At 38.4% G+C, this 14,056-nt stretch overlaps 1 pseudogene; it reads left to right on the forward strand.

The window, feature by feature from the left end:
• The first annotated feature begins 10,054 nt into the window (after window positions 1-10,054).
• LOC105540705 lies at window positions 10,055-11,437 on the forward strand (annotated as a pseudogene).
• The last annotated feature ends 2,619 nt before the right edge of the window (window positions 11,438-14,056 follow it).

Below are 14,056 nucleotides of genomic sequence, written 5' to 3' on the forward strand. Positions count from 1 at the left end.
TGGTAAGCAATAGGGAGCTACTGGAGATATTTGAGCAGAAGCAGAAGTAATGGTGTAAAACGGGCTCAATATCAGAGTTTGCTTAGGATTTATACAGAGGAAGAATTTGGTGGGAAAAAATAAACTTGAAGCAAGAAAATCAGGTTGGAGGCCTGAACTAGGTGGGTAGGCACAGAAATGGAGATGGATGGAGTTAGATTTTGAGTACAAGTAAGATCAGTAGGCAGTGGTGAAGGAGAAGTTCTTGTCAAAAATAATTACAGTTTCAAGCATGAGTTGCTAGGAGAATGGTGAACTATTAATAGAAATCAAATAATCAGAAAAAGAAACAGTTTGTGTGAGGCAAGATGATGAGTTCAGTTCTCTACCTGTTAGGCATGTAAGTGGCTATACTCAACAGGGGCCTATTTATAAATTTTATACCATTTACAAGAACTGCAACCTAACAGATATTAGAAGATTGTGGTTATAGTTACACTGGCTTTATATGTCTCCTTGCAATATAAATATATTAAAGTGCAGTTGTTATTTTAATTTCCTGTAGAGTTTTTCTCTGGACTAATGTAGCAGGGATATAGAGCTCTTTCGTGGTTCATATATCACAAAGATTGCTCTTATAAAGTGATATATGCTTATTGAGTGAGTGTATATGTCAGTTATTATGCTAAATTTTACACATTTTACGTCAACTAATCCTTACATCAGCTCTTTGGTATTAGTATGTGGATTTTATAAGAGAAATCAAGATGCAAAGAGGTTAAGTAACTTCCCCAGGGTCAAATGGGAAGCAGTGTAATGACATTTGAACCCAGATTCTGAATGGCCCTTCTTTTTTGACTCCATACTGATAAAGTACCTATTTGCCTCCTTCCCTTTTCCTTTCCATAGAATGAAAGGACATAGTGCCTGTTAGCACAGACTATTGGTCTTTACTCCATGAATGTATCCAGGGATGCATTTAGTGCCTGCTTAGGAGATCTGTCTTAGGAACGGCTTGTGATCAGTGGCTCTTCTTGGGGCAACTACTTTCTTGAGAGATATATTAAGTAATAAAATTATTTAACTAAAAAGTCACGCCTTAAAAGAACAAATAAAACAGTTTTGAATTATAACTATACTAAAGTCATTAAAAAAAAATAAAAAGCTACATAAGGTCCTTTGAAACCACTTAAATTTAGACAAACAGCAGAGAATACCCTTAATAGCAAGTCTGAAGATCAAAGTGTGGAACTCTTCCTAAAGGAAACACAGAGGATGTCCTGAGTGGGTTCCTTAGCTAAGTCTTTATTAGATTATTTCATTGTTCCAGAGGATTATTTCATCCTCCAGAGGATGAAAAGTCTGGAGATTAATGCTGTGATTGGCTGATGCTCCAACGCAGAGTGCAGAGAGCAGGGATTCATCAAGAGGAAAGATACATCTGTGCTACAGGCTTTACATTGCACTGCCTGGCACTTGGTGAATTCTTATTAAATATAAGTTCCTGTCTTTCTCCCCTTTTGTATTTTACAAAATGTTTTTCCACATCTTATTGTATTTACTCTCTATAATAAAAAGAAAACCCTGACAAATAAACTCTTATCATTCACATTACAGAGGTACATAAGCCTTTACTTGTTAAAGCTGAGAATGACTGGATAATTCTGCAGCACAATCTCTCCAACCTGAGTGTTCTGGTTTTGCATTCTGCCTATAGGACTTTATCATCTGTTCTCTGACTCAACCGTCAACCAGAAAATGTTTAAATTTACCAATAACCTGGAAGCTCCCCCCAGCACCCCCACCCCCCACCCCGCAACCCTCCAAGTTGTCCCGCCCTTCTGAACCAAACCAATGTACATTTTAAATGTATTTGATTGATGTATTTAAATGTATTTGATTGATGTCTCCTCAAATTGTATAAAACCAGACTGTGCCCTAACCACTTTGGGCACATGATCTCAGGATCTTCTGAGGGTTGTGTCATAGGCCATGGTCACTCATATTTGGCCCAGAATAAATCTCTTTAAAATATTGTACAGAGTTTGACTCCTTTTCTCAACAGTCTCAATCACTTGCCATCAAATGTTCTAAGAAATACAGTTTTTTAAAAGTAAGTTTTAGGCTTCTCAGGCCTGCCACTTTCTCTCCAACTGCCCATGAGAAATCTCAGAAAGACAAAGAGGAGGAGGAGGAGGGTTCTTTCTTCCCTAGCAGAGAAGCAGACACTGTTTAGCAGCCTAAAGTTACTTCTGATAAAGGGATGAATCAAGGATGTTCACAAAAGTACCAGTCTTAATACTCTGTTCAGTTTAGAGACAGTTGTAAAAATGTATAACCCTGTTCTCCATTCTGTTATTAAAAACTCTCTTTGAAAGATATTTACACAAAGGAGCCTTTTTAGAGGGGCTATGTCCTCTGAAGTTTCTCTATATCCTCTGGCCGTCTGCAATTCTAATTGGTTATCTTAGTAACTTGGTTCCTTAGTAATTGTATTCAAACTGACATCTCTACTATTTAAAAGGCAATTACATGTTTGCCAGATTTCTTTGTTGAGCCAGAAGAGAAGTTTAAAATGGCCTTCCCCTCTGCTTTATGGTCAAATGAAGAGCACATTCATGATTCTCTTGGTTTCCTTTTTCAAACAGATAGGTGAGAGTTTTTGTCTCATTAACTAGAATCAGTTGGGGTTGTAACTACTTCCCATTCTTATTGCTTCCGATTCTACTGCTATCATACAATTTATTTTTATTAACTGATCCCTAATACTGGGAAATGCATTTAAATTCCTTGAGTCCTTATTTCCTATTCTTTCCCACACCATATTTAAAAGATGAGTGTTTTCATTTCTATAACATAGGCTTGCTGTGTATGAGGATTCTCAGGGGCTGGGCATGAGTGCTACTTGAAGAAAAACTAATTTGATTTTTGTGGTCTCTTGGGGAATTGGAAAACTCTCTGCAAAATTTCATTTTGTCAAGAAAGCAAACTCATTTTTGGGTGCATGTCCAAATAATATTTATTTTATCTGATGTGTTTGAGTGGTGTCTTCTGGATTTTAGAGGTTTTCCTGGTTCTACGGGTTTTTGTATGATATGTAGTCCAGACCTGGGTAACACCAGGGTTTCTCATGCTAATGCAGGCTCACAGTGATTGAAACCATAAGAGCAGATTGGAGCAGGGAACAGGGAGGACTAAAGCAGCTGTGGGCTGTGTAGACATTTCTCTCTCTTCACATAGCCTCCAACTTTCTCCATTTGGTCTTTCTGCATGAGTTAGTTTGGGCGTTCTCACATCATCAGGCCTTAGGGTATTTGGATTTCTCATATGGCAGTTCAGGGTTACAAAACAGAGTGTTCCAGCCAAAAAGACAGAAGCTGCATAACGTTTAATGACTCAGCTTCAGAAGTCATATAGTGTCACTTCCACTGCATCCTACTGGTTACAAGCAAGTCATAAGCCTCCCCAGATCTGAGATACTGATGAGGCAAAGTTTTAGGAGTATCAGAGAATGCTATATATTTTTTATTTTTGACTGTTATCAATATTCAAAATAACTGAAGAGGAGAAAGTAGACAACTAAGTAAATATAATGGACTATTTTCCCTTCTTCATTTCTGAGGTTCCAAGTTTTGCTATGGTACCATTTTACTCTCATGTGAAGAACTTCTTTTAGTATGCCTTTTAGAGCAGGTGCTCTGGCAAAGAGTGATATAAATTTTGCTTCATCTGAGAATATCTCTGTTTTATTGTCATCCTCAAGGTGTATTTTCACTTGATTTAGAATTCTGAGTTGACAGTTCTCTTCTTTTACCCCTTTGAAAAACGTCATTCTACTTCCTTCTAGCTTCCATGATTTCTGATGAGAAATATGCAATCATTAAACTTACTGATCCTCCACTTGGCTGTATCTTTTTTTCCTCTGGCTACTTTCAGCAGCATGATTATGATATCTCTAGGCATGACTTTTTATTTTATTTTTATTATTATTATTTTTTTAGTTCATCTTCTTTGAGGTTTTCTTAGCTTCCTTTATCCGCACCTTTATGCCTTTCACCAAATCTGGGAAGTTTTCAACTTTCATTGAAATATTTTTTTACTGTGTCATACCCTTCCTTCTCTCCTTCTAATATTATAATGATAAATAGTATAACTTTGGTATTGTTTCATAGGTCCTTGAAGTATTGTTTATTTTTTTAAAAAAAAACTTTTCCTCTACCTTGTTCAGAGAGGGTAATTTCAATTCACCTATCTACAGATTCACTGAGTTTTTCCTCTGTCATCTCCATTCTGCTATGGAAGCCATCTAGTAAATTTTAAATTTTATTTTGTTTTTCATATCTAAAATTTCCATTTAGTGTGTTTTCGATGTGTTTTTATTTTTATATCTTCTATTCCTCTTTGAAGACCTTGTATCTTTCCACTGGTTTAAAGGGAGGGAGTTTATGAATTTGATAAAGAAAATGTGGTACACCATGGGATACTATGCAGACATAAAAAAGAATTAAATCATGTTCTTTGCAGCAACATGGATACAGATAGAGGCCATTATCCTAAGCAAATTAATGCAGGAACAGAAAATCAATTACTGCATATTCTCATTTATAAGTGGAAGCTCAACAGTGGTACTCATGGACATAAAGATGGCAACATAGACATTAGGGACTATTAGAGGGGCAAGAGATGGAGGATGATAAGGGTTGCAAAACTATTGGGTACTATGCTTAGGACTTGGGTGACATGATCAATTGTACCCCAAATCTCGATATCACACATTATATTTAGGTAGCAAGCCTGCATATGTACCCTCTGAATCTAAAATAAAAGTTGACATTATTTTTTTTCAAAGAGTGCTTGTCCTCATCTCTTGAAGTGTCATTATAAAAGCTGTTTGAGAATTCTAACATCTGTATAATCTTGGAGTTAATAACTATTAATTGTCTTCTCTCTTGTGAAATGATGAGATTTGCCTGATTCTTCATGTGCTAAGTAATTTTGGATTATATATTGAACATCTTGACTATTAAGTTATGTGACTCTGAATCCTGTGTAAATCATATGAAATGGATTGTTTTTTATTTTTGTAGTTAATCAACACTTTAAATCCTATGAAATAGATTTTTTAAAAGTGTTTGTAGTTAACCAAAGTGTTTGTAGTTAACCAACCAACCCAGTTAGGTTTAGACTACAAGTTCCTACTATCCTTCTGTGGGCTATAGTTCTAATTCAGTTCCATTTTCATATCTTTACAGTGCTATTTGGATTTATTCCAGGTCTGGGCCACCCCATAGCCAGTCTTGGACTTGTGTAGTGGCCTACCCTATAATTCAGTTATCAAACCCTTTAGTATGCTATTCATGGTCAGATTTATGCATGTGCACCTTGGGGGTTAGCCCAGAAGTTTGTACAATTTTATGGATTATTTTCTTGAGCTCTGTTCTTTTCACAATCACCTTGATACTTTCAAGCTCCTAGCATACCCCCTTCCTGGTTCACTGACTACAAATCCAGAGCTTTTGATTCCTTGCCCTGCTGTGCACAGCGTTTCAATTTGGGGCTAAGCAGTGAGGAAATATATGGAGAAAAATAGAGATATAGAGAAATCCAAATACATAGGCTTATGTTCTTGAGACTATAGTTCCTTTGATCATAATAAATAATTATCTTGGAGTTTAGACACAAGCCTGGCTGCTTCTCTTGTTACAAGATTGCCACAGGACTGGTACAAGAGAGAATGAAAAATGGGGACAAAAAACCCAGAAAATTTTCTCTACTCTCTCTGACCCATAAGGACCCTCTTTTCCACTCTGTGGACCAAAATAAAGGACTCCTCTTGGAGTACTTTCTTTCTGCACCCATTGTGCAGTTCCAGATTTCAGACTGCCTTTGAGTCCAGGACAGGAGATACTGGAGGAGGGATAACAGAAAGCTTATCCTCAGTTAAGCAGTATTTCAAGTTTTGGTTTCCTTCCCCAGTCTGTCTGACCATACACTTTCCAGAGTCCTTAGATAACTGCTCTGTGCATTCTATCCAGAGTTTTTAGTTGCATTCAGTGGGAGAGAGAGGATGAAGTACTCTTACTTTACTGTGACACTCTGTTTAATAGCTAATATCTGCTTTTTCTTCTCTTGGGCTTCCTTTTCCTTTCTGTTATTATTTGAGTTAGATTTTTTAATTTGCCCTATCATCAAAGCTTGTGGAACCAAATGGAATGATTCTATGATTTGTTGTGTTGGTACTATGTTAACACTACACTGCCGTATTGCTGCCAACAAAGCTTTTGATTCTGAATTACATTCATAAGGGTTATTTGACATAATTTTCTCTAGTGAAATAGCAAACAACAATGAAAATAAGAACTTACCTCTTAATCTGCAAAACCAAACCAAGTAAAAATCTCAAAAGATTCTTGGATCTGTAAACTATCAGTGTTCCTGGATCTTATTTGGAAACTTACAATAACGAGACTGCCTAGATTAAAAAGAAAATTATATTGGATTTTTATGGTTTGAATTTGTGTCCCCACCCAAATCTCATATCGAATTGTAATCCTCAATGTTGGAGGAGGGTCTTGGTGAGAGGTGATTGGATCATGGGGGTGGATTTCCCCTTTGCTGTTCTCACGATAGTCAGTGAGTTCTCATGAGATCTGGTTGTTTAAAAGTGTGTAGTCCCTCGCCCTGCTCTCTCATTCTCTTTCTCCAGCTGCATAAGACATGCCTGCTTCCTGTTTGCCTTCTGCCATGATTCTAAGTTTCCTGAGGCCTCCCCAGCCATGTTTCCTATACAGCCCATGGAACCATGGGTCAATTAAACCTCTTTTCATTATAAATTACCCAGTCTCAAGTATTTCTTTATAGCAATGCAAAAGTGGACAAATATATGAATTTTTGGATTCTGGAGATTCAGTGCTGTGGATTTCACATGAGTTTGGCTATTTTGACTAAAATGTGGCTGTTTGTCTTTCCATCTCTGCTTTGTTTCATATTTCAATCTCTGGCTCTCACTCACTATTTATGTCTCTTTGCCTTTTGAAATCACCCTTCTTGGTCCTGCTGTTATCCTACTACATTCTACCACTCAGTTGGTACTAGGGTGATGGTGCAATCATAGGCCTCCAATGAACCTCAAAAGCTACCTATTCCAATCTCCTATCTGATGCAATGACTAACTACTCTTGGAAAAGAAGTTTCTATTATTTAATTGACCTTCTCCTTAAATTTCAACTCATTTTTTTAAAAAAATGTGAACTCTAGGTCAGGCACGGTGGCTTACACCTGTAATCCTAGCAGTTTGGGAGTCCAAGGCAGGCGGATTGCCTAAGCTCAGGAATTCGAGATCAGGCTGAACAACATGGTGAAATCTCGTCTCTACTAAAATACAAAGAAATAGCTGGGCGTGGCGGCATGTGCCTGTAGTCCTAGATACTTGGTAGGCTGAAGCTGGAGAATTGCTTGAATCTGGGAGGCAGAGGTTGCAGTGAGCCGAGATTGTGCACTCCAGCCTGGGTGACAGAGCAAGACTCTGTCTCCAAATAAACTAACAAAAAAATATGAACTCTAAAAAGTTTATACAGAATAAGTACACATCACTTATTTTTAATAATCATAAATGTTTTTGCTAAAACTACTATTTTGAGTTTACCCAAAAAACTCAATAATATAATAATAATTATTTTCAATGAATTGCTGGTTTAAGTGAAACATAACTATACACACAGGAAAAGGACAGGCACAGGTCTATACTCTCAATAAGTGCTGAAGGAAAGGGAAGCCTTGGGAATGTTTAGTCAGAAACCTCTGCTGGGTGATGTAGTGTTTAAGCTTTCCCTTGAAGAGAGTGGCTCAGCTGGAGAGATGGAATGGAGGGGGTTAGGAGAGGGCCTTTCAGGCAGAAATGGAACAACCAGATCTAGACTCACAAGGGAAATAAGAAAAGCATGAATAAGAAATAAGAAAAGCATGAATAACAGAAAGTGAAGGAATGAGAATGAGTGGCACTGATGTATGTCCTACTCTGAAAGTTAAGAAATCACGGATTTCCAATAGCCAATCTCTACCTTTCCGGAAGACCAAGAAACACATTTGGAAGGAATACAAAGCATATGGGCGTGAGGTTTAGGAATGAGAAGGCATCACATTTTAGGATCAGTGATGGTTAAATGTTCATCCTTGCCATAGGATCAACCTGGATTTAAAGTTTAGGTCTTCTTCCTGCTGACTGTGTGACCTCTCTCTGGAAAGGTTGTGTGTTTCCTCACTAGAAAAGTTATGCCTACCTCATTAAATAACATGTTTGTAAAATACTCAGAGTAATGGCTGGCACAAAGTAAACACTCAGTAAATGGTAGCTCTTACTATTATTATTTTTATGGAAGCTCGGAACCTCTGAAGTGGTTGAAGATGAGTTTACCCCCCTCATTTCCACAGCAATTCATTAAGTAAATGTTTTCCAACTTGGGAACTTTTGTCTTCGTTATCATTATTTTTGTTATCATTATCTTTTGAGACAGGGTCTTGCTCTGTCACCCAGGCTGGAGTGCAGTGGCGCAACCACAGTTCACTGCAACCTTGACCTCCCAGGCTCAAGTGATCCTCCTGCCTTAGCCTCCCGAGTAGCTGAGACTACAGGCACTTGCCATCATGCCTGGCTAATTTTCATGTTTTTTGTAGAGACAGGGTTTCGGGCTTCTCTGTGTTGCTCAGGGTAGTCTCAAACTCCTGGGCTCAAGTGATCCTACTGCCTCAGCCTCCCAAAGTGCTGTGATTACAGGCTTACAGGAGTGAGCCACCGTACCTGACTTCTTTGTTATTATTAATTAGCATTCATATAACTTAATGTTCCAAATATTCTGACAAAAATTTGTTTGCAACTTTAATACCACTCCTGACAGAAGGTAGGTGCTACAACAAAAGAGGAGTAAGGAGAACATAATTAAAAGAGCATATTGAGATAAGTAATTTATGACCCAAATAATGGATCTGAACACTGCACCAACCAAGACTGTGTGTTGACGATCTGTCCATTCTTCTAACCCAACTGGTTACCACTAAATCCCCTCACCTGTTCTGCATGGACTGTCCCCTCAGCAGAAGGGCCTGGAATTACTTTGTTTCTACATAAAAATTTTATAGTGTTCAACTAGTATCCTGAAATCTTTGCAAGGAGTTACATGCTGTTTGAAAGATTCAAAAGGAAATTGACTACTTGAATTTAGAAGTGCATTTTCCCATAAAAACTTGATTTAAACAATTTACTTCTGAGGTGAGTCCACCAACTGAATGCATAATGCAACTGAAAAATTAAATATTTTAAAATAGAAAGGCAGTTTAAAAAAACGGATATAATATTGGCTATTAAGCAGAATAGGAAAATAGTGTTTGTCAATGAAACAGTAGCCCCAGGTTCAGTCCTCTGCTCGGCTACTCCCTGGTTGTGTGAATCTGATCAGATCATTTTACCTCTCCATCCCACAATTTCTTCATCTGTAAAGAAAAGCGTAGGAAGACTTTTTAAAAGTCTTTCCTATTCCTATACCCACTAAAAGGAACTGAAAGAAGCTAATTATAGAAGGAAATTGTATATAGTGAAACTAAGAAAGGCCCTAACCTCATGCTACTAACTCATCAACCTCATCCACAAAGATGATCATCCACAAAGAACATCACGTGGAGTGACCTAAAAGAGAAGCAGTGTTCTGATGCAGGACTCTCTCATTTCTGGACACAATGCAAACTAGAGATGAGACTGAAGCACTTCTAATCTATCCAGTTTAGAGGAATGAAAGCTTCAAAGAAAGGGTGGGCATCAGGAAAGACAGCAAACCTTCTACTTTGAAACATTTCCCTGCTTAAATATCTCCAAGAGGCAACGTCTCCAGAAGTCCTATTTAGGTTGGGTTTGAGGATAGATATTGGTCAGAAGGGGGGGCCTTAAAGCTGATTTTGCAAAGTACTTTACATCAGACTGAGCGAATGTCAAAGGTCAATATCAAAGAACTGGGGAGAGGGCACTAATAAAATTATGGAGCCAACAGTCCCCAGGTACCCCCTGGCTCCGCCATAGATAGGAATAATGGGACAGGAGGAGGAAGCCTTCAACAAAGGAGAAACTGTTTTCTTCTGTTTAGAAACCACTTGGAGGACAGTCATTGGGAAAACTCTGAAAGGCCACCGAAGCCCCAAGCTCAAATCAGCTGACAGCTGTGTAGCTCTTTGTGTCTCAGTGTCCCTAGTGTGATGAGATGAGGGGAACTTGAGGCCACAGAAATCCAGCAGCTAACCCATCTCATAGTGGGGAGGAGTGAGACCTACCAGAGGGAATAGAAATGTGTTATGCCCAATTGTTGAGGGAGCCCACATTGGCTACAAACACAGGCCTTTCTTTACCATAAGAGCAGGGCAGAATTCCCAGTAGACTAGAGAAAAATGAAGAATCAGGAAAGAGGTCAAGCCGGGCAATCAGCAAATGCCTTCCTGTGAAATCGATTTGGGTCATCAAACAGCAGAGAACTGTAAACAAAAAGTTGAACTTGAACTCTAAATAATCTCTAAATCTCATTCCAACTCTAATATCTCAAGGATCGGCGCATAAGAAATCTTTATCACAAATTTTGATACTTACAGAAACACAGACTTAAATGGAAAAGAATGAAGGTGGTAAGCGAGGATTTCATGGTGATTCTGAGGGGGGCTTTAGTACTTGCAAATACTTTGGATTCAGGGCTTTTGCTATCATTGATTATACCTGCAATTTGAGGGCTCTCCTAGCAGGATGCAGAGCTGTCCAAGGAAGAGCAAACTCACTCTCTGTGGCCTACAAAAACATCGCTGCAGGCCCACCTGGAGGGTATCTTGAGCTCTGAGCAGAAAACCAACACCTCTGACAAGAAGTTGCAGCTGATCGAGAACTATTGGGAGTGAGCTTCACATCACTGAGAAAAAACAAAAAACAAACCAAAAAACAACAGAAAACTTATCAGGAGAAAGTCAAGTCTGAACTGAGATCCATATTCATTACTGTCCTGCAATTTTTGGATAACTATTTACTATCCAATGCAACTAATCTAGAGAGTATGACCTTTTATCAAAAATGAAGGGAGATTATTTCCAGTACATTTGTTGCATGTGGTGATGGTTGAAACAAATGATAGATAATTCCCAAGGAGCTTCCTAAGAGGCATTTGATATAGTAAAGAGATGTAATCCATATACCCAACCTACCTGGGGCTGGCTCTTAATTTTTCTGTACTTTACTATGAGATCATTAATAACCCAGAGCTTGCCTGCGTACTGACTAAAACCACTTTTGATGAGGCCATAGAAGAACTTGATACACTGAGTGAAGATTCAGAGACAGCACCCTTATCATGCAGTTGCTTATAGAGACAACCTAACATTACGGCCATCAGACAGTGCAAGAGAAGAATGTGATGTGGCAGAAGAGACAGAAAAGTAAATGCATACAAGGTGTAATCTTTCTTCTCTTCAAGAAACTTTCGTACACATCTCCATTGCCTTTTCCACTTGGATTTCCTGTGGCAAAGAAACCCATTCATGATGGCTGGGCACGGTGGCTCACGACTGTAATCGCAGCACTTTGGGAGGCCGAGGCAGGCGGATCACGAGGTCAGAAGATAGAGACCAGCCTGGCCAACATGGTGAAACCCCGTCTCCTCTAAAACTACAAAAATTAGCTGGGTGCAGTGGCAGGCACCTGTAATCCCAGCTGCTCGGTAGGCTGAGGCAGGAGAATGGCTCAAACTCGGGCAGCAGAGGTTGCAGTGAGCTGAGATCGCGCCACTGCATTCTAGCCTGGGCGACAGAGTGAGACTCCATCTCAAAAAGAAAAAAAAAAAAAGAAGAAATTCATTCATGCATATGGGATCAACTGTTCATAGTTTTTCACAATGCAGCTTTGAGAAAACTCTATTCCTTTCGTTTGTCCTGGCCCTCCTGGTGTACAATTACTGCTATAGAAAAGTATTAATGGCTTTATTTCATATAAAATATTAGTAACTTCCACTTATATAGTAGACTAAAAATGTACTTGATATTTAAGTAATCTGAACAAATTCTGTAAGCAATTATGTTTTGTACTACTGTAAATATCTGAAAATATAGTTAATTACAATTCGAGAGTATTCTATGTAACTTTTTGATTTCTTTATTCCCTCCCTTACTCTTCTTCAAGGATTTCCTTTCAGTATGGAATGTTTCTGGCCTGGAGGGGAATTGGAATGTCTCCTATATAACAGTTTACGGAGGTCATGTGTATCCATAACAATAAGGTTTTCATTTGCTGCTGTTTAAGTTGACAACTTTCCTTCCCAATAAAAATTCATGTACACCTTTTGTCTTTTTCTTCCGGTATTCACCTTACCATGTAATAGAAGTATCATGTTGCTGCGAGGATGCATGCATTGCTTTAGGTAAATTAAAATGCATATCAGTACTTAATACCCTAGAAAGCAGAAATACATTACACAAGTCCAATTCTGAAACTTTAGTATTTTTCTCTGCAGATTTGTGCACATGTGAGAGGGTATCCGTTTCATCTAGTGATTGCTATTCAGAGTTGGACCAGCGTTTTGTGTTGCTAATGCACTGTGGTCCCAAAAAAAGCCTTGCAAAAATGTTATGCCCTGTGTAACAGCAGAGTAACATAAAATACACTTACACTTTATAAGCCATTTACTGTTGCTTTGTAACAATTGCCTACTCGTATTTTAAGGAATAGGTGAGTTCACTACTTTCTGAAGTTTATCATAGTTCTCTTGTATCTTATGCAAAGTGTAGTAATGATACCCATAGTTCTGCATTGTGATACGGTTGTCTAGAGAAACTCAGAGATGTAAAAAATTGTACTACATTTTTCAGAGTGTTTTAACATAGATCAGCATCACAGGCTATCTATTCTTCAGATATAAATTATACATGTTAGGTGTTATATGTAATAAAGTGGACATTTTAAAGCTAGAAATAAAATGGAGGGTATGACAGAATCCTACTCGAAGAAGTAAGATTATTGGGACGGTACTAGGTCCGACAGTTCCCCATTCTGGTCAGCAGGTGGCACTAGAGTAGCTTGGATGCCAAATGGAACAAAAGGCAAAAATAGATCTGGCTCAAAACAACCTTTGGGTGAAAGTGCAGGAGAGGCAGGTGACTGGTTGTTTACATTTCAATATGTCTTATCTCTCTTTCTAAATTGTTCATTGTTTGAAGTGAGGCACACTTCTAGGTACAACAAAAAATTGTACTGAACTTTTCTGTGCCTTGGACTCTTACCTGATAATGGATACAATAATAATGCCTACCTCATAGCATTGTTGGGAGCTATTGTGAGAATAATGAATTAATGCATGTCAGTGCGACAGTGCAGACTGCAGAGTAAGTGTTCAGTAAATGTCAATTATTATAACTCTGCACAATGACCATGAGGCACACATAGTAGAAATTCAAAAGATATTAGTGGATGCAGCGAATTGCATGGGATGTTCATAAGCCTGATGCTTATAACTCAGAGACCACCTAGTATTAAAATATCTGTAAAACAGATTGGTATGGGAATAACTGGGAATAATTACTTACATGGTAATGTGACTGTTTTAAATGTTTGTAACCTCGAGAGTTCACTGAGAGTTCACTGAAATGCTATCTCTCTGAGTATCATTTAGTTCACTGAGTCTTTTCAGAAATGTATTGTGAGGGAAATCTAAAACAGTAATAAATACTGCAAAGCTAGGCAAACCTATTCTAGTGTGTTCCTTCAGCAAGAAGTGTCCGTCTCAAACATGTTCAGCTCAGCCCAGACACAGGAAACGAAGAAAGACCTTCCGCTTTATGAATTCAGTTCCATCGTTACCTAGAAAGCCACCCAAGATATGCAAAATGTTAGAAGAAAGAGGCTCGAACTGGTCGTGCTGTTCCAAGCTTAATATTCAGTGGACCAGAGGGGAACTCTGGAGTACTTGCTCAACCATCAAGCTGCACTTTCCCTTCCAGACTTCTGACTCTGCAAGTTCAGATCTTAGAGTAAGGCTTCTATCCAGCTTCCAGGTTTTCATGCTACTTT

The sequence above is a fragment of the Mandrillus leucophaeus genome, unplaced genomic scaffold (genome assembly GCF_000951045.1).
Source record: "Mandrillus leucophaeus isolate KB7577 unplaced genomic scaffold, Mleu.le_1.0 Scaffold225, whole genome shotgun sequence".
NCBI lineage: Eukaryota > Metazoa > Chordata > Mammalia > Primates > Cercopithecidae > Mandrillus > Mandrillus leucophaeus.